Source organism: Mirounga angustirostris, unplaced genomic scaffold (assembly GCF_029215605.1).
Source record: "Mirounga angustirostris isolate CCGP_5_RB_7025 unplaced genomic scaffold, mMirAng1.0.hap1 SCAF_11, whole genome shotgun sequence".
Classification (NCBI taxonomy): Eukaryota; Metazoa; Chordata; class Mammalia; order Carnivora; family Phocidae; genus Mirounga; species Mirounga angustirostris.
In genome coordinates, this window is record NW_026991719.1 from 103,204,910 (window position 1) to 103,228,596 (window position 23,687).

Below are 23,687 nucleotides of genomic sequence, written 5' to 3' on the forward strand. Positions count from 1 at the left end.
GCGTGCTTATTGAGGAAAACGTGATGAATCTACATAAGAAAAATCTGTGACATTTTAACTTACCCTGTTAACATCTCCCACTCTCCACTCTACTTTGATGATGACAACTTGCGTTTCTGTAGCTGGTTACAGGTATCAGAGGAAGACATACAGAAATTACTCTTAAATAATTCTGGTTGTGTGTTTTCATTTGTGTGGTGGCTCCTTGAGAGATGGGCCCAAGGGTTTGAACTTGCTTTTCCTGCCACAGAGCTTCCCTAGGGCTGAAGCAGCATTCTGGTCAGCATTAAAGCAAATGTATTAGCTACTGCTGCTATGAGCAAGGGATAACTGGATAGGCAATAGACCAAAAAGCTTGGAAAGAAAGAAGATAGAGAATGAGATATTTCTAGGAATAAGAGCTTTGAAAAGCACCTGCATATTCTAGGGAATGTAAAAGGCCACAGGTATGTCCAGTGCCAGAGAGATGTTCACAAAAGACCTGAGAAGACACTAAGCTCCCACCTCTGGTTTATTTTAAGGCTCTGTGCAAGCAAGAAATAAAGGCCAAGGCAGACTTATAAGCTGCCTAACTGCCTAAGCATTAAATTCCTCAAAACAGACCCAATCTGCAAACACTGGGAGATGAAAAAATAAAATCAAACCCAAACAGCAAACATGATTATTTATTGACCCATGAAAACAAATACTGTACTATCAACTCAGAGAACTCATTGCATGATCATAATTATACTCAAAGCATGAGTTGATAGTTTTTATTTAAACAGAATCTCAGATATTGGTATAACAGAGATTAATAAATAGTAAAATGGTAAAATCACAATTATAACATCAGTAGCTAACAAATATTAATAACTCTGCAATATCACTAGGATGCAGTACTACACTTAAATAGTCAAAAATGTTGTGGGCAGAAAGAAACAAAAGAGGAAAAAGGCAGAAAAATAACATTTATTGAGCATCTATGATGTGTCAGAGTCTTTCATACACACTATCTCATTTTATCCCTGCATTTCCCTACAAGTTTGGTGTTAGTATCCCTATTTGAGAGCTGAGGAAACTGAGGTTTACAGGTTGAGGAACTTGCCAGGATAAAATAAATATTAGGATTTGAACTCAGTTCTGATTCGCATCCACTTTATTGTTGAAATATTTGTTTGAATATTTGGACATAATTTATTGAGGAGGAGAATGAGGTAAAAATCATGATCTCCAACCTGTATCAAGATTTTCTGGGATTGGACCCAGCCATAATTTTTTAGAGTACCAAAGGTAATTCTAATGCACATCCATAAGTTGAGAATGACTGTCAAAAGATAAATTGGATTCTGCAAGGGAAATATAGGTCTGGGAATCAGGACATTGTGCTTTAGTTTGCTCTCAACTGCCACTAATTTTCTCTATGGCCCCTGTCAAGTCACCCAGCCTTGTTGCTATAGGGCTTACATATTAGAAGGGGGAGGCAGAAAATTAAAAAAATAAACATGTAATTAATATAGTATGATATAAGGTGATAAGATTATGGAGAAAAATGGAACAGGATTGGGGGATTCAAGCGTGGAATAAGGCAGGGCAGGAGAAGGGGACTAAGGCTTTCATTTAAACAGGAAGGCCACAGATATCTCATCAAGAAGGTGAATATAGGGTGGCTCAGCAGGGAGTCTGCTTCTCCCTCGCCCTCTGCCTCCCTCTGCTTCTCCCTCTCCTTCTGCCTGCCAGACCCCCTTGCTTGTGCTCTCTCTCTCTCTCTTTCTCTCTCTCTCTCATAAAAATAAAATAAATAAAATCTTTTAAAAAAAGGTGAGTATAGGGGTGCCTGGGTGGCTCAGTCATTAAGCATCTGCCTTCGGCTCAGGTCATGATCCCAGGGTCCTGGGATCAAGCCCTGCATCGGGCTCCCTGCTCCACGGGAAACCTGCTTCTCCCTCTCCCACTCCCCCTGCTTGTGTTCCCTCTCTCGCTGTGTCTCTCTCTGTCAAATAAATAAAATCTTTTAAAAAAAAGCTGAATATATATAAAAGCATTGGAAAAGTATAAAGAATTATATGTGAATATAAGATGGTGTAATAAGACAGTTCTAGACCTTTGATCTAAGACTGAAAAAAAAAGCTATGGGCTTTATCTGCATATATGACCAAGTATTTTCATTGAAACGTATTTAGATAATAACTTCACGATGTCAAACAATCAATTTGACTTTTTAAAGCCATTCTGGGGGCACCTGGGTGGCACAGTTGGTTGAGCATCTGACTCTTGGTTTCAGCTCAGGTCTCATTTCAGGGTCATGGGAGTGAGCCCTGCATTGGGTTCCATGCTCGCACAGAGTCTGCTTGAGATTCTCTCTCCCTCTCCCTCTGCCCCTCTTGCTTGTGCTCTCTCTCTAAAATAAATTAAAATAAAATAAAAATATAAATCCATTCTCTTGACCAATTTTCACTAATTGCTTGAACCTGGCATGATTAATGCTAATATAGTGCTACATAGTGCCCCCCAAATCCAAACTATTAGTCAATTTGGTCTGTTCAGTCCCCAATTAAGTGAAGACAAAAATTGGACAAAAGTGATTATCTGGGGGTGCCTAGGTGACTCAGTTGTTAAGCATCTGCCTTCGCTCAGGTCATGATCCCCGGGTCCTGGGATTGAGCCCCACATCAGTCTCCCTGCTCAGTGGGAAGCCTGCTTCTCCATCTCCCTCTCCCACTCCCCCTGCTTGTGTTCCCTCTCTCACTGTGTCTGTCTCTGTCAAATAAATAATCTTTTTAAAAAAGTGATTATCTGATCATGTTTTAAAATGGTAAATTCAGTATCCCTCTATGACTATGACCATATATTTCACTGAATTTTTATAATACACTCAGTGCTCTTTTCTGGCCTTACAGCTTCTGCTTATGTCCATATGCCATTGTACTCAAATAACATTGTGAGATAATAAAAATGTGTTAGCTACCAGTGCTGTCATTGGATTTTATCATTCATCAGTCTCCTTTGTGTGCAACTCCAAGTTTTGTATTTTAATAGAACCCATCAATTTCTCTATACCTTATGCATAATTATGATCAGTTTGTGAGTTTTCCAAATTGATAGCACAGGATTTGTTGTCATGTGCTTAAAAGTAAAAAAAAACAAAAAACAAAAAACAAAACAAAACAAAAAAAACCTGTCTCTTATTTGCCTTGTGTTTTCAGAATTCTAGCTTTTATCCATTTGTCTCCTTCATGTAAACCTTATGTTACTTATGTTAGCCATCTGAGTTCCTGGTGTTCCTAGTCTATTCAGTGACCTTCAGAGAGATCAAAAAGCCATGTTTATACAGTTGATGTTGGACACAGGTTTAGCTACATACTGATATTCTGAGTGGCATTTAAGGATTGCTGTCTGACTTCAGAAGTGAAATAATCCTGATACCAGAAAGACATCTGTTCCTCCTCAGCTTTTTTCATATTGTTTTTCTTACCTGAAATTTCCTCCCTCGCTCTTCTTCACTCTTCTCTAGCCACTTGCTAGAGGTATTATAAACCTGAAATGTATCCCCCAAACATAGCATGTATGCTTCAGGCTCAGAATATTTACATTTGCTCTTCCCTATGCCTAAGAAACTCTACCTCAGCTACCCACATGGCCAACTCCGACACTTCATTTAAATTCTCCCTCATCAGAGAGGCATTCATGCACATCCTATGGAAAATATTTCTATCCCCACCTTTTCTTTCTATCCCTTAACCAGGGCAGCTGGCCTGGCCATGGTCTACTGAGCTGCAATATTGAAAGTTATATGTTGAATTATCTAATAGGTAGATACACATGCTAAGTGTACCATCAAATTAGGGCCACTAAAACATTTCTTTAAAATAATTTGATATCATCAAGGTAGTCACCATGGGACTTCTTTAAACTTATTTTTAATTATATATCGAGGATGGGAGTGGGGAATGATTTTCTTTTTAGTCCTTTGGACCTCTAAAGGTCTTACTTAATCCTAACTTAGAACTATGTTACAATTCTTTGACAAACTACATTCCATGCTAAGTGCATGTGTGTAACATGTCACACATCTTACTTAGCTTCAAAAATGAATAAAGCTGAGTTCTTTACCTTATAAGAGGAGGGCTTTCAAGATGAAAAAGAAGAAAATGCACTTTTCCCCCATCATTTTTTATTTTAAAAGCATCATATTCGGGATCTTGTTTTATTTTTTCAAAATTATGGTGGCAACCTCAGATGCTAATAAGGCTCTAGTTAATCTTATTCAAGACAGATTTTGAAGGTGACTTCTCAGGATAGAGCATATATTAATCCTGATCTGAAAAAGAGAAGCTAACTAGGCTCTATCACTGTCTCTCTTAAAAGTACATGTGTGCTCTATTATTCCAAGGGTTGCTGTTTAAAGGTGACAAGAACTGTGAACTTTAGTGTTGAATGAACAATATGGCTACAGTGGACATGTAATTGTATACTCTGGGAGGTGCCCACTGCTTATATAAGTTTTTCCCCATCTTAAGGTAATGTTGATCCCACATAATTCAGTTTTTTTTTTTTTTTTATATTTCCCCCTTTCCATTATCAGCATATTAATGTTCTTCATCACCATTCTTTGGAAGTATGTCACATATCACCTTCTCCATCCTATGGAACATATGGTCTGGAACTATTCAATAGCTGCAATATGGTAATCCTGGGCTGCTGAGCACAACTCATTGGCACATTAAACTGCTATGAGATTCTTACTTGGGGTAGACAGAATTCTTCCCGATGTGGTCTTAAGGGACACTCCAGTAATGAAAAATAGTAATTCAGGGGCGCCTGGGTGGCTCAGTTGGTTAAGCGACTGCCTTCAGCTCAGGTCATGATCCTGGAGTCCCGGGATTGAGTCCCGCATCGGGCTCCTTGCTCGGCAGGGAGTCTGCTTCTCCCTCTGACCCTCCCCTCTCATGTTCTCTCATTCTCACTCTCAAATAAATAAATAAAATCTTTAAAAAAAAATAGTAATTCAAAGACATTCCTTCCTGTCTGTTGCCAGGCAGCTCTAAATGGAGTCCCAATAGTTTTTCTTTTTCCATAACTCTATTAAAGCAAGTCAAAGATAAGCCAGTAGAAGTTGAAGAGTTTGACTAGAGACCGTGACATTATCAATTTAAGAAGTATTTCAAAGTCTATTCATCCCCAGATATAACACTATAAAGCAATTTGATAAATGCAAGAAAGTCACATTTTCTTAAACTGTTATCACTAACCTAGTTCATCAGTTTAAAAGAAAATCATACTCATTCATTTGCATATTCACATATATGTGCAGTGATGTTTTTTAAAAGAAAGCTTAAATTTTTATAAACCTGAAATGTATTCTTAAAGCTAAAGAAACCTTTCATGTTTTACCAAATATACTATATCCAACTTAATCTGAACACATTTTGGAGATGAGGAAGCTCTAAATAGTTAAAATAAAAATACCTGATTTAAGATTCTGAGTTTGAAGACAGATGTCTCTTCCAATAAAATTTGAAAAATTTAAATTTGGAAATTTGGATCTTGTCATTCACACATTTAAAACATGATACAGTTTTTTTTTTTTAATTGATGAATTTTTAGAATGAATAGATCTGCAGTTGAATGGTAAATATTTCAATAGCAATATTTCTAGAGATGAAAGAAAAAAATGCTGAATTTGGCTTGTGTGCAACAATTGTATATTAGCATTTTCTAATTGCTCATGGCATTCTTTTATTGCTTCTTACTAATTATTACATAAAGTTGCTTTATACATCTAAATTTCTCCTAAGTTCCATCCTAAAGTAGCTGCATGCTGCACTGACATGTGATTGATACATTTGTTGTAAAACACCTGAAAATTATAAGGCATTATTATCTGGAAACACCTATAGAGTACAGTTAATTTTTAAAAATGTTTTATTATTTCACTAACTCATTTTTTTTCCTTCAGTTTTTCATCTATCATTCTAGCTTAATCAAAAATAATTTCCTGCATTAAATTAGAATTTCTCTTCAGGGATGATTGTGTTGCTTTACAAGTCCTTTAATGGAAAACAAAAGCTGAGATCTTTTTGATTGCTAGTATTCCTTTACATATGCCTTATCCTAGTAGATTATATCAAATAATTGTTTAGTTAAAATTTAAAGTACTTTTTTTTTAGATGCATCCTGAAAGGGAACCATTGCCAAAACAACAATCCCTTAAAGATTCAATTGTGATTCATTTTAACATTACTTTTCTATTTTGTAAGCTTACCACAAGAATTTCAAATTAATGAGCTGTCTTTAATTAAATCTCTACACATCCTCACATCTGTAAATCTGAGACTGTAGAGAAAGCAACATCGTCTAAGCTTTCTATTAGCAGTATATGACATGTACTCAATGCAGATCAACCATCCAAAATGGACAACCTGAACAGCAAGATGAAAAAAGCATAAATAGGGGCACCTGAGTGGCTCAGCCAATTAAACATCTGACTCTTGATTTTGGCTCATGGCATGATCACAGGGTTGTGAGAAGGAGCCCAGAGTTGGGCTCCACGATGGGCATGGAGCCTGCTTAGATTGCCTCCCTCTCCCTCCGCCCCTCCCCCACCCTTGCTCTCACTTTCTCTAAAAAAAAAGAAAAAAGAAAAAAGCACAAATAGAATACAAAAGAAGTTTTCCTAATTTCAACAATAAAATTCCATGTTAATTTTATTTTCTATGACCACCTTTTTATTCAATTGCAACATTCTATATCGATGGCAAAAAAAAAGTGTTTTAAATAGTTTGCATTTTCTGGAGTTTGGTAATAAACTCTGTTTCCAAACTGCACCTGGGTAAAAACAAGCATTTTAATCTTCAAATATTTGCATTTAAAACATAAGCACTAGGTTTATTTTCCAACCAACAGTCGGGTAACAAGAATATATTTAATAAGATTATTTAAGCCATTACATTAAAATGTCTTGCTAGGGGCACCTGGATGGCTCAGTCATTAAATACCTGCCTTTTGGCTCAGGTCATGATCCCAGGGTCCTGGAATCAAGCTCCACATCGGGCCCCCCTGCTCAGTGGGAAGCCTGTTTCTCCCTCTCCCTCTCCCACACCCCCTGTTTGTGTTCCTTCTCTTGTTGTTTCTCTCTGTCAAATGAATAAATAAAATCTTTAAAAAAAAAGATTACAGAATGTTTAAAAATAAATAAATAAAATGCCTTACTATTCATAGACTTATATTACTGGTACATACTGAGCACCATAATGTAAGTTCCTTCATAATCTTAATTTGGTTCTAATAAGTATACTTAGAATTTAATTTCTGAACCAATAAAGTGACATTGACATTGAAAAGTCCTCTCTCACATTTCATTTAGAAACAAAATAAAAATTCTTCAAAATTCAAGGAGCAAGCAAGTCATGGAGAAGCAATTAAATAGAGTGTTTTGTGATTTTAATACATTTTCCTTATTATCTGTTTTAAGTGCATGTGTGTATGTGTGCATGCACATGCATTGTGTGTGTGTGTGTGCATGTATAGGGGTTGCTGAAGAGTGAATGCATGTTGTGCCAAGATTGTCTTAATGAGGAAAATTAAACCTGGGAAGGGTAAGTAGCTTGCTTAAGACCACACAACCATTAAGTGGCAGAGCTAAGACTCAAGACCAGGCTTATTTATTTCCAAAGCCTATGGACATTCTACTACACAAGATTGGTTTGCCTTAAAATATGTACTAACAATGTCAGATACAATGTGTTAAAATACAACTCCATAAAAAGAACACATGAACAGTGAGTCTATATAGGAAGTGTTAGTTCCATTCCCCAACAGTATCATTAGTATCTGACATCTGTATGGTTAATTAAAACCACTGCCAAAGCTTAAACATATCTTGTAAATATTTATAACCTCCCCTTAGAGGGCTTAGAGCCAAGCAAGAACCCAGTGAGGTTTAGGTCAATAAAAACTGAATCAAAGAAATGAATTGGAAGAGCTTTCATAAGAGAAAGACGGATCCAGTTCAATTCTTATACTGCTCAGAAGATCCTCAGAAAAGCTCTAAGTATAGCCATAGGTATAGAATGCTGAACTTAAAACAATGAGGGACAGTGTCAAATCAAAGACAAAAGTTTAAATTCTTGTCCTGAAAGGAAATATTTGTTGAGGAGACCCCTACTGTAGTTTATAAAAAAGCTTTTGTCCTGTGCTATGATAGACAAAATGCTCTAGTTTGGTAGAGTCGAGGTAAAATGCTTTACTATCTCAGCCTCTGTTTCCTCATTTTCTGCAATATTTTTAAGTACCAGGGCTACTGCTAAAATAATCCCAACTATATAGCAATCGGTATTTACAATGAATGGAAAAAATTTTTTTCAAACTAAAGAGATTGAATTAGAAGACATTATCTGGAATCCAAGATACAACTCTAATTCCCTTGAAGTTAAGTTACAGCAATTAAATTACAGCACCTAAATCTGTAAATCAGCTACAGCATAGGTAAAATGATCTATTCAGTTCAACAGGACTGATCTTCTTAATATCCATATGACTCTCTACATGCATTACTCTGTATTAATTGGTAAACTCCACAGAGGTGAATCAATATGGACAGAAGTGCAGGAAGCTTGTCTTTAAAAAAAAAATATATTTATTTATTCTAGAGACAAAGAAAGAGAGCGCGGAGGGGGAGGGGCAGAGGGAAAGGGAGATAAGCAGACTCCTTGCTGAGTGGGGAGCCCGATGCTGGGTTCAATCCCAAGACCTTGAGATCATGACTTGAGCCGAAATCAAGAGTTGGATGTTTAACCGACTGAGCCACCCAGGTGCCCCAGAAGCTTGTCTTTTACAAGCCATTTATTTAGACTATTGTAAGGGGTAGACCTAGACAGACTCAAAAGTCCAGTCCGAGTTAAGACACACTAAAGTCCAAATTTATTTTTCCAAATGGGTCAATCCTCTCAGCCCATTCCATATGAATTTTCTCATCACACATCAGCACAGTTTAAAAGATAGTACCGATTCTATCAGAAGTGTACCCACACTCCTTTGCAAGTCACATACTGTGCCATTTCAAGATCTTCTAAAATATCAGACATAGCCTTGTGCTTTTAACAAATCTTCTGGAGACTTTAGATGCCATGTGAGAAAAAGTCTGGTGAATCCGCTACTGTAATCTCTTTTCCATAGCATATATGGTCACAATCTGACTACCTTCATACCTAGGGATCATCAAATTGTATTTTATGTAACACCAGCCCTCTGTGTAGGAGCCTTAGAATTGGCTTGAGTAACAGAGGTGATAAAGAGGTAGTAAAGAGAGGAAGCAGAGCTCCATATTCTCCCATTTAACCTGCTTCAACCAGAAACTTCTCCTTTTTAAAATATTCTAAATACTAGAGTTTAATCATTTGTTTTAAGTTCTGCTGCAAAACTGCTCCTATTTGTAGGTCAGTAAAGAAGACTCAAGGAAGTAATTTCCATAATTTACTAGACATTAAGAAATTGGGGGGGGAAGATGGCAGAGGAATAAGGGACCCTATTCCAAGCAGTCCCTGGAATTGAGTTGGATATCTACCAGACCACTCTGAACACCCACAAAATCAGCCTGAGATATAAGAAGATAGATCTGGATCTCTACAAACAGAATATTGTGGGTGTTTGTTTTCAAGGTACAAGCGGGGAGCTGTGATTCCCTGGACAGATATCAGAGGATAAACAGCAGCGGGAGGGAGCCTGGCCATGGGGATCCTGCACCGCCGGTGAGCGACAGCCTCCCACACTGGGGACCAGACACAGACTCGTACTAGACCAGTAGCGGAGGGGAAAGGACTTTAGGGCAGACCATGGATGGAAACCTGGAGCGGCAGGGCCATGCTTGGGAACTGGGGGCAGCTGGCAGTTTTAGAAGCACAAAGGGCAGAGACGTGCCCCGACCTGGAGGTAAGGACTGGGAGCACTGCTGAGGGGCACACAACTCAGGTCGCTGCAGTTTATAGCAGCACAGAAAGAAATGCAGCCATCAAAAGGAACAAAATCTTGCCATTTGTAAGGACGTGGATGGAACTAGAGGTTATTATGCTAAGTGAAGTAAGTCAATCAGAGAAAGACAGATCCTATGAAAGAAAGATCATATGATCTCACTGATATGAGGAATTCTTAATCTCAGAAACAAACTGTGCGTTGCTGGCGTGGTGGGGAGTGGGAGGGATGGGGTGGCTGGGTGATAGACATTGGGGAGGTTATGTGCTATGGTGAGCACTTGAATTGTGTAAGACTGATGAATCACAGACCTGTACCTCTGAAACAAATAATACATTATATGTTAAAAAAAAGAAGATAGTAGGAAGGGAAAAATTAAGGGGGGGAATTGGAGCAGGAGATGAACCATGAGAGACTATGTACTCTGAGAAACAAACTGAGGGTTCTAGGGGGAGGGGGGGATGACTTAGCCTGGTGATGGGTATTAAAGAGGGCACGTATTTAATGGAGCCCTGGGTGTTATACACAAACAATGAATCATAGAACACTACATCAAAAACTAATGATGTAATGTATGGTGATTAACATAACATAATAAAATAAAATTAAAAAAAAACTAATGATGTATACTATGGTGACTAACATAACATAATAAATTAAAAAAAGAAAAATAAATAAATTAACCAATTATGCAATAGCTCTTTATAATAAAAAATATGTTATGTAGATAATCACACTATTCTCTGTGGTTAAACTTAGCTGGACTCTGTAGAACTGCTAGTTCACTTTAATATATTAGAATTACAAGATAGTTTTCACAAAGATCCATGATTTGACTGAACTAAAGCAGAGCGATGCAACAATAATAAAAGTTATTATTTATGACATCTCAAAGGTTCCTTGGTGGGAGTAGTTGTGATAATGTTATACAACAAATTGACCGGGTCATAGGGTACTCAGACATTTGGTCAAATATAATTCTGGATGTGTCTGCGATGGTGTTTGGGCTGAGATTTGAATTAGTAGATAGAACAAAGCACATTGACTAATGTATATTCTCATATCCCAAGTAAGAAGGAACTGTTACTGTCTGACTGAGTTGGCACGTGGATCTTTTCTTGCTTTTAGACTAGAACTGAAATATCAGATCATCATGGGTCTCAGGCCTCATGGCTTTCAGATTGGAACTTAGACCACCAGCTCTTCTGGTTCTCAGGCATTTGGAATCAAACTGGAACGAAACCATCAGCTGTCCTACTTCTCAAGCCTTTGGACTCGGACTGGAACTATACCATCAGCAGTCCTGGGTTTCCAGTTGCCAACTGCTCTGGAGAATCTTACTTAATACAGTTCCTTTTTCATAATTAAATTTTAGCTAAACTTCATCTAAGTAGGTCAGTGAAATTTTAGCTCACATTCAAAAGAAAAACAAGTCTTAAACTTCCAAAGTAAAATATTAAGTCTCTTCCTCATTTATTTCACTTTTTTTAGAAAAAGCAGTGCATCATTGTATATAGTGAATGAAAAATAATTGGATAGGATTTATTTAGTTCCACAAATCATGGCTATAAATCAAATTGAATTTAAAATAATCAGAAATTCAGCAGAATCTTTAGAGTTATTTGGGGAAAAATATTCAGTAAATCATGTTTACTTAAAGGAAAAAGGCTTCAAAAATTATTATACTGTGTATTTTTCCCTACTTCTAAGTTAAATTTTGATCATCCACTTGCAAAAAATATGGAATTTTATTACAATGTGAAAATCCAATTTACTCATTAATCCAATATACATTTATTTAGCACACTTCTACCTGCTCAACATTGTAGTACATGGAGTATATACTGGTTAATAAAAAAGACATGATCTCTGCTTTTATGGACCTTTCAATTTGGTGTGGGTGAAAGGAGATAAGCAAGTAAGCAAACAAAAAAAAGAATCTTTACTAATACTGGAGAGAAGAGTGTAAATCATTGTATTTAAAGATTCTAAAGATCTTCTATTTATACTTGTCCTCATTCTTCATGTAAAAATGCATTTAGAATAAAGGCATTAACATAAAGGAGAAAACAATATATTTTCTAATCACCTTATTTCCAAGAGTAGAGCTGGGTCCTGACAAAAATGAATACTTGGCTTTAGTGGCTTTGCTTTTCTGCACCCTACAGTTTACCCAAAACCTTCTCTGGCAACTTTTGTGTATATACATTTTGATTATGCATGAAAATTACATTTTGGGCACTATGCTGTCTTATCTGAGGTCACCTCTACCTACTATCTTTGAGACCTATGCAAGCAGTAGGTAGATTCCTCAGAGATTATAGTGAATAAACTGTAAGAAGAAAAGCAGACCTGAGGAAATCTACTCCAAAGGATGGCACAAATCTTTATGGAGTTAGTATACTGTTGTCTGCACTGCAAGGGATAACAAGATGAACCAGAAAGGGGTATTATCTTTAAATGCCTCTATTATCTAGTAGGGGTAATACAAAAGCTACATGAACATATCATGCATAACAAAAAAGGAACATTCTGGAAGAATTTTTCCTATCTGATGTTTTAGATGCCAAAATAGTAGAAATGAGGTAAAGGCGAACACCTTGCTGCCCTCCCAAAACCTTATAGTTGACTATATATATATATATATATGCATATATATGGCATATATGTAATACTACTTCCTGTCCTTTCCTCATTTTTATGTCTTTCCATAATACCTAAAACTAACTATAGTTTGTAAAGCAATCTTATATTAACACAAAAATGTATTTTATTCTTCTATTTAGTAATTGCTACCTACTAAGTTCTGAGGTAGGGATTGACAATATAGAAGTGAGTACCTAAATAGTGACTTTCAAGTTACTTATAATATACTTTCAAGTTACTTATAACGTAATATACTTCCAAGGATATTTAAGGAGCTCACTGTCTACTGCTGCACTGTTCAGTGTGGTAGCTACTATCCATGTGTGGCTACTAAGCAGTTGAAATGTGGCTAGTTTAAATTGAGATATGCTGTAAGTATAAAAATATATACCACGTTTTGAAGACATAGTACCAAAAAAAGGAATGTAAAATATCTCATTACTCGTTTTCTATTCTGACATGCGGAAATGATAATAATTTGGACTAAATAATTAAAATATATTAACATAAAGTCATTTCACCTGTTTTTACTTTTTAAATATCTCTACTAGAAAATTTTAAATTACATACATGGTTTGTGTTATATTTCTATGAAACAGTACTGGCCGAGTGGAAGGGATTGATAATTATAACAGATAATTATAATAAAGAATGCTAAACAGTGCAACAGGAGTATATAGGAAAAGTTCATTGACAGTTATTAGGACATCAAATATCTTACTCCATATTGCATTTATCTTTATTCACTTTTTATTGTCACACAGTCATTTATGAAAGATAACAGAAGTACGAAGTCCTTGAAAGGCAGAATGCTTTGGAGGGAGTCCCATAAAAAAGGGAGGGAATCTCCATTAAAGATGTTTACTTTGCAATTACTATAAGTTGAGCCGTCTATTTCTGATAGGATTTCCTGGCAATCTAATGTTTTAATCCATAATTTTGGTTTACCATTTTTTTAACAGTAAGCATGATAATCAGAGTTAGCTATGATAACCTATGACAACTCTGTTTCCTTTGTAGGTTAATCTAATTTATCCCCTTCTATTAAAAGCTGGAGTTTCAATTCTAGGCCATCATTTCTTTTATTCTCTAATTTCTCCTCAGTGAATCTCATTTATGCCCATGGTTTCTATTATCAACTGCATGTAGATGAGCTAGAAATTTCTATTTCTAGTGCTGAGGACCAGCTTTCTATATCCAATTACCAACTTGATCTCTCCACTTTGATACATCAAAGGCACTTCAATTTCAACATGTGCAAAACCAGACTCATAATCTTCGACCCTCACCTTAAGGTGGTTCTCTTCTGGTATCTCTTAGAAATCTCCAGTTTGGAGCACAAGTGCCCTCCCCCCACCCCCCAGTCTGAAGACTTACAGAAACACTGTGAGATAGAGAATTTCCATTCACTTCAAAAGACTCCTCATCGGCGGGGCGGAGCAAGATGGCGGAGGAATAGGAGACCTGGATTTCGTCTCCTCTCAGGAATTCAGCTGGATAGGGATCAAACCATTCTGAACACCTACAAACTCAACAGGAGATTGAAGAAAAGAAGAGCAACAACTCTCTCATCAGAAAAGTGACCACTTTCTGGAAGGTAGGACGTGCGGAGAAGTGAATCCGAGGTGATATTCGGGAGGATAGACGGCGGGGGAGGGGCCTCCGTCAGCCGCTTCTGGCAAGTGATAGAGCCGCAGAGCACAAAATCGGAAGTTTTAAGTCTGCTCCGCCGAGGGACGTCACTCTGGTGGCGAAGCAGGGGGTGGAACCCTCCGGGACAGTGTGGTCTCAGGACCCTCGGGGTCACAGAAAGACCGGGGGTGCCTGAGTGTGGCAGAGCTCCCAGGTAATGGAGCAGGGAAGCCGGCTGCACAGGCGGAGCCCAGGCGTGGGCTCTCAGCTCGGGGTTGCCATAAACTGTGATCCGCAGCACAGTCGGGCCCCTGCTCCTCCAGCAGGGACCCAACAAGTGGCAGAACCGGGGAGACTCACCTTCCTCCCCCGGGAAGAGCCATGCGGGAGAGCACCGCGGGGATCTGCTGGGTTTGGAGACTCCACCGGGGGTCGGGTGCCAGAGATAGAGGCACGCGGTCACAGGCCGGGTGAGCACAGAGTGCGGCCGGAGACCGGGGAGACGGGAGTGACTGACGGCTTTTCTCTGGGGACTCACTGAGGAGCGGGGCCCCGAGTTCTCGGCTCCTCCGGGGCGGGGATTGGGAGGCCGCCATTTTCACTCTCCGCCTCCAAAGCTGTACGGAAAGCTCACAGGGAACAAAAGCCCCGGAGAGCAAACCCGAGCAGATTACTTAGCCGGGAGGGGGCAAGGGCGGGGCAGTTCCACCTCCGGCAGAGACATTTGGAAACCACGGCAACAGGCCCCTCCCCAGAAGATCAGCAAGAACAGCCAGCCAAGACCTAGTTTACCGATCAATGAGAACGGCAGAACTCCAGCGCTTGGGGAATACTGCACATAGAATTCACGGCTTTTTTACCATGATTCTTTAGTCTTTTAAAGTTAATTTTTTTTTTAACTGTCTTTTTGTCTTTTCATTTGTTTTTGAATTTTTCTTTTTCCCTTTTTCAACCAACATCTTATCAATCCCTTTTTAAAAAAAAAAATTATTTTTCATCTTTAGAGTGATATTCTATCCCTTCATAGTAGTTACCCATATTTTTGGCTTATATATATATAAGTTGTTCTCTCTTTAAAATTTTGATAGTTTCTTCTAACAGATTAAAATATACCCTAAATCTCTAGTATGTGGTGTTTTCTATTCCCCTGCCTGATCACATCTTCTCCCTTTTTTTTTCTTTTTCTTTTTTCTTTTTTTAAATCCTCTTCTTTCTTTTTTCAAACAACTTCTTATCAATTCCTTTTATAAAATTTTTTATACTTTCCATTTTTACAGTCATATCCCATCCCTTCATCATATCAACCCTATTTTTGTACATATATAAGTTTTTCTTTCTTTAAAATTTTGGGAGGCACTTTCTTCTAAAAGACCAAAATACACCCCAAATCTAGTGTGTGGCACTGATCTATATACCAGCCTGATCATATTTGATCACATTCTGGTTTTTTTTTGGTTGTTGTTTTGTTTTGTTTGTTTTTGTTTTTATCTTTATCTTTTTCTTTTTTTTCTTTTTTCTCTCTTTCCCTTTCTTATCCCACTGCTTCAGGTCTTTTCTGATTTGTTTAGAGTATAATTTCTGGGGACGTGGTTACTCTGCTAGCATTTTGTTCTCTCATTAATCTATTCTCCTCTGCACAAAATGACAAGACGGAAAAAATCACCTCAACAAAAAGAACAAGAGGTAGTACCGACTGCCAGGGACCTACTCAATACAGACATTAGTACGATGTCAGATCTAGAGTTCAGAATCATCACTTTAAAGATACTAGCTGGGCTTGAAAAAAATATGGAAGTTATTAGAGAAACCCTTTCTGGAGAAGTAAAAGAGCTAAAATCCAACCAAATAGAAATCAAAAAGGCTATTAATGAGGTGCAATTAAAAATGGGGGTGCTAAGTGCTAGAATAAATGAGGCAGAAGAGAGAATCAGTAATATAGAAGATGAAATGATGGAAAATAAAGAAGCTGAGAAAAAGAGAGATAAACAACTACTGGATCACGAGGGCAGAATTCGAGAGATAAGCAATACCATAAGACGAAACAACATTAGAATAATTGGGATCCCAGAAGAAGAAGAAAGAGAGAGAGGGACAGAAGGTATAATGGAACAAATTATAGCAGAGAACTTCCCTAATTTGGGGAAAAAAACAGGCATCAAAATCCAGGAAGCACAGAGAACCCTTCTCAAAATCAATAAAAATAGGTCAACACCCCGACATCTAATAGTAAAAGTTACGAGTCTCATAGACAAAGAGAAAATCCTGAAAGCAGCTCGGGAGAAAAGATATGTAACCTACAAGGGTAGAAACATTAGATTGGCAACAGACCTATCCACAGAGACCTGGCAGGCCAGAAAGGACTGGCATGATATATTCAGAGCACTAAATGAGAAAAATATGCAGCCAAGAATACTCTATCCAGCTAGGCTGTCATTGAAAATTGAAGGAGAGATAAAAAGCTTCCAGGACAAACAAAACCTAAGGAATTTGCAAACACAAAACCAGCCCTACAGGAAATCTTGAAAGGGGTCCTCTAAGCAAAGAGAGAGCCTAAAAGCAACATAGACCAGAAAGGAACACAGAAAATATACGGTAACAGTCACCTTACAGGCAATACAATGGCACTAAATTCCTATCTTTCAGTAGTTACCCTGAATGTAAATGGGCTAAATGCCCCAATCAAAAGACACAGGCTAACAGACTGGATTAAAAAACAAGACCCATCGATATGCTGTCTGCAAGAGACTCATTTTAGAACCAAAGACACCCCCAGATTGAAAGTGAGGGGGTGGAAAACCATTTACCATGCTAATGGACACCAAAAGAAAGCTGGGGTGGCAATCCTTGTATCAGACAAATTAGATTTTAAACCAAAGACTATAATAAGAGATGAGGAAGGACACTATATCATACTTAAAGATCTATCCAACAAGAAGATCTAACAATTGTAAATATCTATGCCCCTAATATGGGAACAGCCAATTATATAAGGCAATTAATAACAAAAGCAAAGAAACACATCGACAACAATACAATAATGGTGGGGGACTTTAACATCCCCCTCACTGAAATGGACAGATCGTCTAAGCAAAAGATCAACAAGGAAATAAAGACTTTAAATGACACACTGGACAAAATGGACTTCACAGACCTATTCAGAACATTCCATCCCAAAGCAACGGAATACACATTCTTCTCTAGTGCCCATGGAACATTCTCCAGAATAGATCACATCCTAGGTCATAAATCAGGTCTCAACCAGTACCAAAAGATTAGGATCATTCCCTGCCTATTTTCAGACCACAATGCTTTGAAACTAGAACTCAATCACAAGAGGAAAGTCGGAAAGAACTCAAATACATGGAGGCTAAAGAGCATCGTACTGAAGAATGAATGGGTCAACCAGGAAATTAAAGAAGAATTTTAAAAAAATACATGGAAACCAATGAAAATGAAAACACAACTGATCAAAATCTTTGGGATGCAGCAAAGGCAGTCCAAAGAGGAAAGTATATAGCAATACAAGCCTTTCTCAAGAAACAAGAAAGGTCTCAAGTACACAACCTAACTCTACACCTAAAGGAGCTAGAGAAAGAACAGCAAATAAAGCCTAAACCCAGCAGGAGAAGAGAAATAATAAAGATCAGAGCAGAAATCAATGAAATAGAAACTAAAAGAACAGTAGAACAGATCAACGAAACTAGGAGCTGGTTCTTTGAAAGAATTAACAAGATTGATAAACCCCTGGCCAGACTTATCCAAAACAGAAGAGAAATGACCCAAATCAACAAAATCATGAATGAAAGAGGAGAGATCACAACCAACACCAAAGAAATACAAACAATTATAAGAACATATTATGAGCAACTCTATGCCAGCAAATTAGATAACCTGGAAGAGATGGATGCATTCCTAGAGATGTATCAACTACCAAAACTGAACCAGGATGAAATAGAAAACCTGAACAGACCCATAACCACTAAGGAAATTGAAGCAGTCATCAAAACTCTCCCAAAAAACAAAAGCCCAGGGCCAGATGGCTTCCCAGGGGAATTCTACCAAACATTTCAAGAAGAATTAATACCTATTCTTCTGAAACTGTTCCAAAAAATAGAAACGGAAGGAAAACTTCCAAACTCATTTTATGAGGCCAGCATTACCTTGATCCCAAAACCAGACAAAGACCCCATCAAAAAGGAGAATTACAGACCAATATCCCTGATGAACATGGATGCAAAAATTCTCACCAAAATACTAGCCAATAGGATCCAACAGTACATTAAAAGGATTATTCACCACTACCAAGTGGGATTTATCCCTGGGCTGCAAGGTTGGTTCAACATCCGCAAATCAATCAATGTGATACAATACATTAACAAAAGAAAGAACAAGAATCATATGATCCTCTCAATAGATGCAGAAAAAGCTTTTGACAAAGTACAGCATCCTTTCTTGATCAAAACTCTTCAGAGTATAGGGATCGAGGGTACATACCTCAATATCATAAAAGCCATCTATGAAAAACCTACAGCGAATATTATTCTCAATGGGGAAAAACTGAGAGCTTTCCCCCTAAGGTCAGGAACACGGCAGGGATGTCCACTATCACCACTGCTATTCAACATATTATTGGAAGTCCTAGCCACAGCAATCAGACAACAAAAAGAAATCAAAGGCATCCAAATTGGCAAAGAAGAAGTCAAACTCTCACTCTTTGCAGATGATATGATACTTTATGTGGAAAACCCAAAAGACTCCACCCCAAAACTGCTAGAACTCATACAGGAATTCAGTAAAGTGGCAGGATATAAAATCAATGCACAGAAGTCAGTGGCATTCCTATACACCAACAACAAGACAGAAGAAAGAGAAATGAAGGAGTCGATCCCATTTACAATTGCACCCAAAACCATAAGATACCTGGGAATAAATCTAACCAAAGAGACAAAGGATCTGTACTCAGAAAACTATAAAATACTCATGAAAGAAATTGAGGAAGACACAAAGAAATGGAAAAACGTTCCATGCTCATGGATTGGAAGAACAAATATTGTGAAGATGTCAATGCTACCTAGAGCAATCTACACATTCAATGCAATCCCCATCAAAATACCATCCACTTTTTTCAAAGAAATGGAACAAATCATCCTAAAATTTGTATGGCACCAGAAAAGACCCCGCATAGCCAGAGGAATGTTGAAAAAGAAAAGCAAAGCCGGCAGCATCACAATTCCGGACTTCCAGCTCTATTACAAAGCTGTCATCATGAAGACAGCATGGTACTGGCACAAAAACAGACACATAGATCAATGGAACAGAAGAGAGAGCCCAGAAATGGACCCTCAACTCTATGGTCAACTCATCTCTGACAAAGTAGGAAAGAATGTCCAATGGAACAAAGACAGTCTCTTCAACAAGTGGTGTTGGGAAAATTGGATAGCCACATGCAGAAGAATGAAACTGGACCATTTCCTTACACCACACATAAATAGACTCCAAATCGTTGAAAGACCTCAATGTGAGACAGGAGTCCATCAAAATCCTAAAGGAGAACACAGGCAGTAACCTCTTTGACCTCAGCCGAAGCAACTTCTTCCTAGAAACATCGCCAAAGGCAAGGGAAGCAAGGGCAAAAATGAACTATTGGGACTTCATCAAGATAAAAAGCTTTTGCAAAGCAAAGGAAACAGTCAACAAAACCAAAAGACAACCGACAGAATGGGAGAAGATATTTGCAAATGACATATCAGATAAAGGGCTAGTATCCAAATTGTATAAAGAACTCATCAAACTCAACACCCAAAGAACAAAGAATCCAATCAAGAAATGGGCAGAAGACATGAACAGACATTTTTCCAAAGAAGACATCCAAATGGCCAACAGACACATGAAAAAGTGCTCAATATCGCTCGGCATCAGGGAAATCCAAATCAAAACCTCAATGAGATACCACCTCACACCAGTCAGAATGGCTAAAATTAACAAGTCAGGAAACGACAGATGTTGGCGGGGATGCGGAGAAAGGAGAACCCTCCTCCACTTTTGGTGGGAATGCAAGCTGGTGCAGCCACTCTGGAGAACTGTATGGAGGTTCCTCAAAAAGTTGAAAATAGAGCTACCATATGATCCAGCAATTGCACTACTGGGTATTTACCCCAAAGATACAAAAGTAGGGATCCAAAGGGCTACGTGCACCCCGATGTTTATAGCAGCAATGTCCACAATAGCCAAACTGTGGAAAGAGCCAAGATGTCCATCGACAGATGAATGGATAAAGAAGAAGTGGTATATATATACAATGGAATATTATGCAGCCATCAAAAGGAATGAGATCTTGCCATTTGCAATGACGTGGATGGAACTGGAGGGTATTATGTTGAGTGAAATAAGTGAAACAGAGAAAGACATGTATCATATGATCTCACTGATATGAGGAATTCTTAATTGCAGGAAACAAACTGAGGGTTGCTGGAGTGTGGGGTAGGGTGGGAGGGATGGGGTGACTGGGTGATAGACACTGGCGAGGGTATGTGCTCTGGTAAGTGCTGTGAATTGTGCAAGACTGTTGAATCTCCGATCTGTACCTCTGAAATAAATAATGCAATATATGTTAAGAAAAAAAAAAAGAAGAAGAAGGTAGCGGGAGGGGAAGAATGAAGCGGGGGAAATCGGAGGGGTAGACGAACCATGAGAGACGATGGACTCTGAAAAACAAACAGGGTTCTAGAGGGGAGGGGGGTGGGAGGATGGGTTAGCCTGGTGATGGGTATTGAGGAGGGCACATTCTGCATGGAGCACTGGGTGTTGTGCACAAACAATGAATCATGGAACACTTCATCTAAAACTAATGATGTAATGTATGGGGATTAACATAAAAATAAAACATAAAAAATAAAAAAAAAAGAAATCTCCAGTTTGGTAAACCAGAAAACTAGAATCAATCTTTATACCTCTTTTCCTCAATACCCTGTTTCTGTAAATTCTACTTCCCAAATATAGGTTGAATTCATGTGTATGTTTCAATCCCTACCACCATGATCATAATAGATGCTTTTAAATATTTCTTAAAAAACTGAATTAACATTTGCTGACTGGCTGAAGAAACAAATGAATAAATTAGTAATAAAAACAACAAGGTATGAATGTTTAGTGTGACTTTAAAAGAGATTAAGTAGTATTCTGAATTGTCCAGTGCGATACAATAGTAGAAGGGAAAACTAGAAAGAAAACTGGTGTCAAGTCATGTTGAAATTTGTGTTTTATGTTTTTGAGTTTGGATTTTATGTTTTAGGTACTAAAAGGATTTGAGTGCTTCTTTTCTTTATGTTTTGCTTTTATCAGGGGATATATTGTACTTTAAAAAGATTATTTGAGAAGGGCGCCTCGGTGGCTCAGTCAGCTAAGTGTCTGACTTGGGCTCAGGTCATGATCTTGGGGTCCTGGGATTGAGCCCCACATCGGGTCTGCACTTCGTGGGGAGTCTGCTTCTCCCTCTCCCTTTACCCCTCCCCCCACTCACGCCCACACATGCACTCTCTCTCTCTCTCTCTCAAATAAATAAATAAAATCTTTAAAAATAAAAAGATTATTTGAGAAACAGTGCATAACATGGATGGAAAGGAGAGAGGTTAATTATCAGATTTACCTCAGTTTAGATGCTATTGAAAATTTATAGGCAAGAAATAACGTGGGCCAGAACTAGGGGATGCATTGCAAATGGAAATGGGAAATAGATAAGGAGACACTGTAGCACTATATTTTTCATTATAGGACCTGATTATAAGGATAAGAGTGAGAGGAGGAATTAGAGATAATTCTGAGATTAAAACTTGGATGACATGAATAACAATAACAGAAACATTAAAAGCCATATATTGTATTGCCTAATAGATATCTCCACTAGGATATACCACATACATTAGAAAATGAATATATGCCAAAATGACCTTGTCATTCCCCCAAACTATTCCTCTCATATCTCCTATTTTGAAAAGTGCCATCACCAGCTACCTAGAAACTTCATGGTAATCTTTGACTTTTTCTTATACCTGGACCATAATGTCCAGTTACTCATCATGTCTTACTGATTTTGCCTATGAAACCTTGCTCAGATTTTTTTTCTCTTCCTGAAATCTCTCACACAGACCACTGCAGGAGCTTCTCATGTGTATCCTTGTTTTTCATATATCTTTCCAAGAACCTTAGGAGTGGAAAATGATACAGTGCAGTGAAAAAGACTGGTGTTTGGAAATGGACTGAACTATGTTCATAGACCAGCTGTTAACTTTAATATATTATATAACTTCTTTGAACTCCAATTTCATTAGTTATAAATGGGAGCTAGATCAATATGAAAATTGGAAACACAAATATATAATATATTTGGACATGATTGGTGCCGAAAATTAGTGGTTGTTATTATTATTTGTTATTATTACTCCCATTCCATATTTAGTCTCGTTAACACTAGCTATATAACACTGGCCAAACAACATAACCTCTCTGGGCTTTAGTTTCTTCATTTGTGAAATGGGAAAATTAATATTTACCTTGAAGAGTTGTTGAAAAGATGAAAGTAGAGACACATATATTGCAAAAACAAAATGCCTGAGAAGTAGTGAATGTTCAATTAATGTTGGTTCACTTTTTTGCAGTCTCCCCTTTAATCATTCTAAATTCTCAAAATGTCATGTTTACTATGCACAACATAAACATTTCAAACAATCTGAAGTGTTAAAAATGAAAAGTAGGGCGCCTGGGTGGCTCAGTTGGTTAAGCGACTGCCTTCAGCTCAGGTCATGATCCTGGAGTCCCTGGATCGAGTCCCGCATCAGGCTCCCTGCTCGGCGGGGAGTCTGCTTCTCCCTCTGACCCTCCCCCCTCTCATGTGCTCTCTCTCATTCTCTCTCTCTCAAATAAATAAATAAAATCTTTAAAAAAAAAAATGAAAAGTAAAGGGACACCTGCCTGGCTCAGTCAGTGGAGCATAGGACTCTTGATCTCAGGGTTATAACTTTGAGCCCCACATTGTGTGCAGAGGTTACTTAAAAATAAAATCTTTAAAAAAAATGAAAAGTAGGGGCGTCTGGGTGACTCAGTCAATTGAATGGTCAACTCTTGATTTTGGCTCAGGTCATGATCTTGGGGTTGTGGGATGGAGCCCTGCTGTGGGGTGGAGCATCAGGTTCCATGCTCAGTGGGGAGTCTGCTTGAGATTCTCTCTCACTCTCCCTTTGCCCCCTCCCCTGTACTCTTTCTCATGCTCTCTAAAATAAATAAATAAATCTCTTAAAAAATTGAAAAGTAAAAATACCTCTCCCTCTACCCCAAATCTCACTTTGAAATTTCAGATACAGTATATGACTCCATATCCCAGAGTTTTGCATTTGTATCCTTATTAAACAAATAAGATAATATTACACCAATACTTCTGCACCTTAGTTTTATCATTTAGTAATATA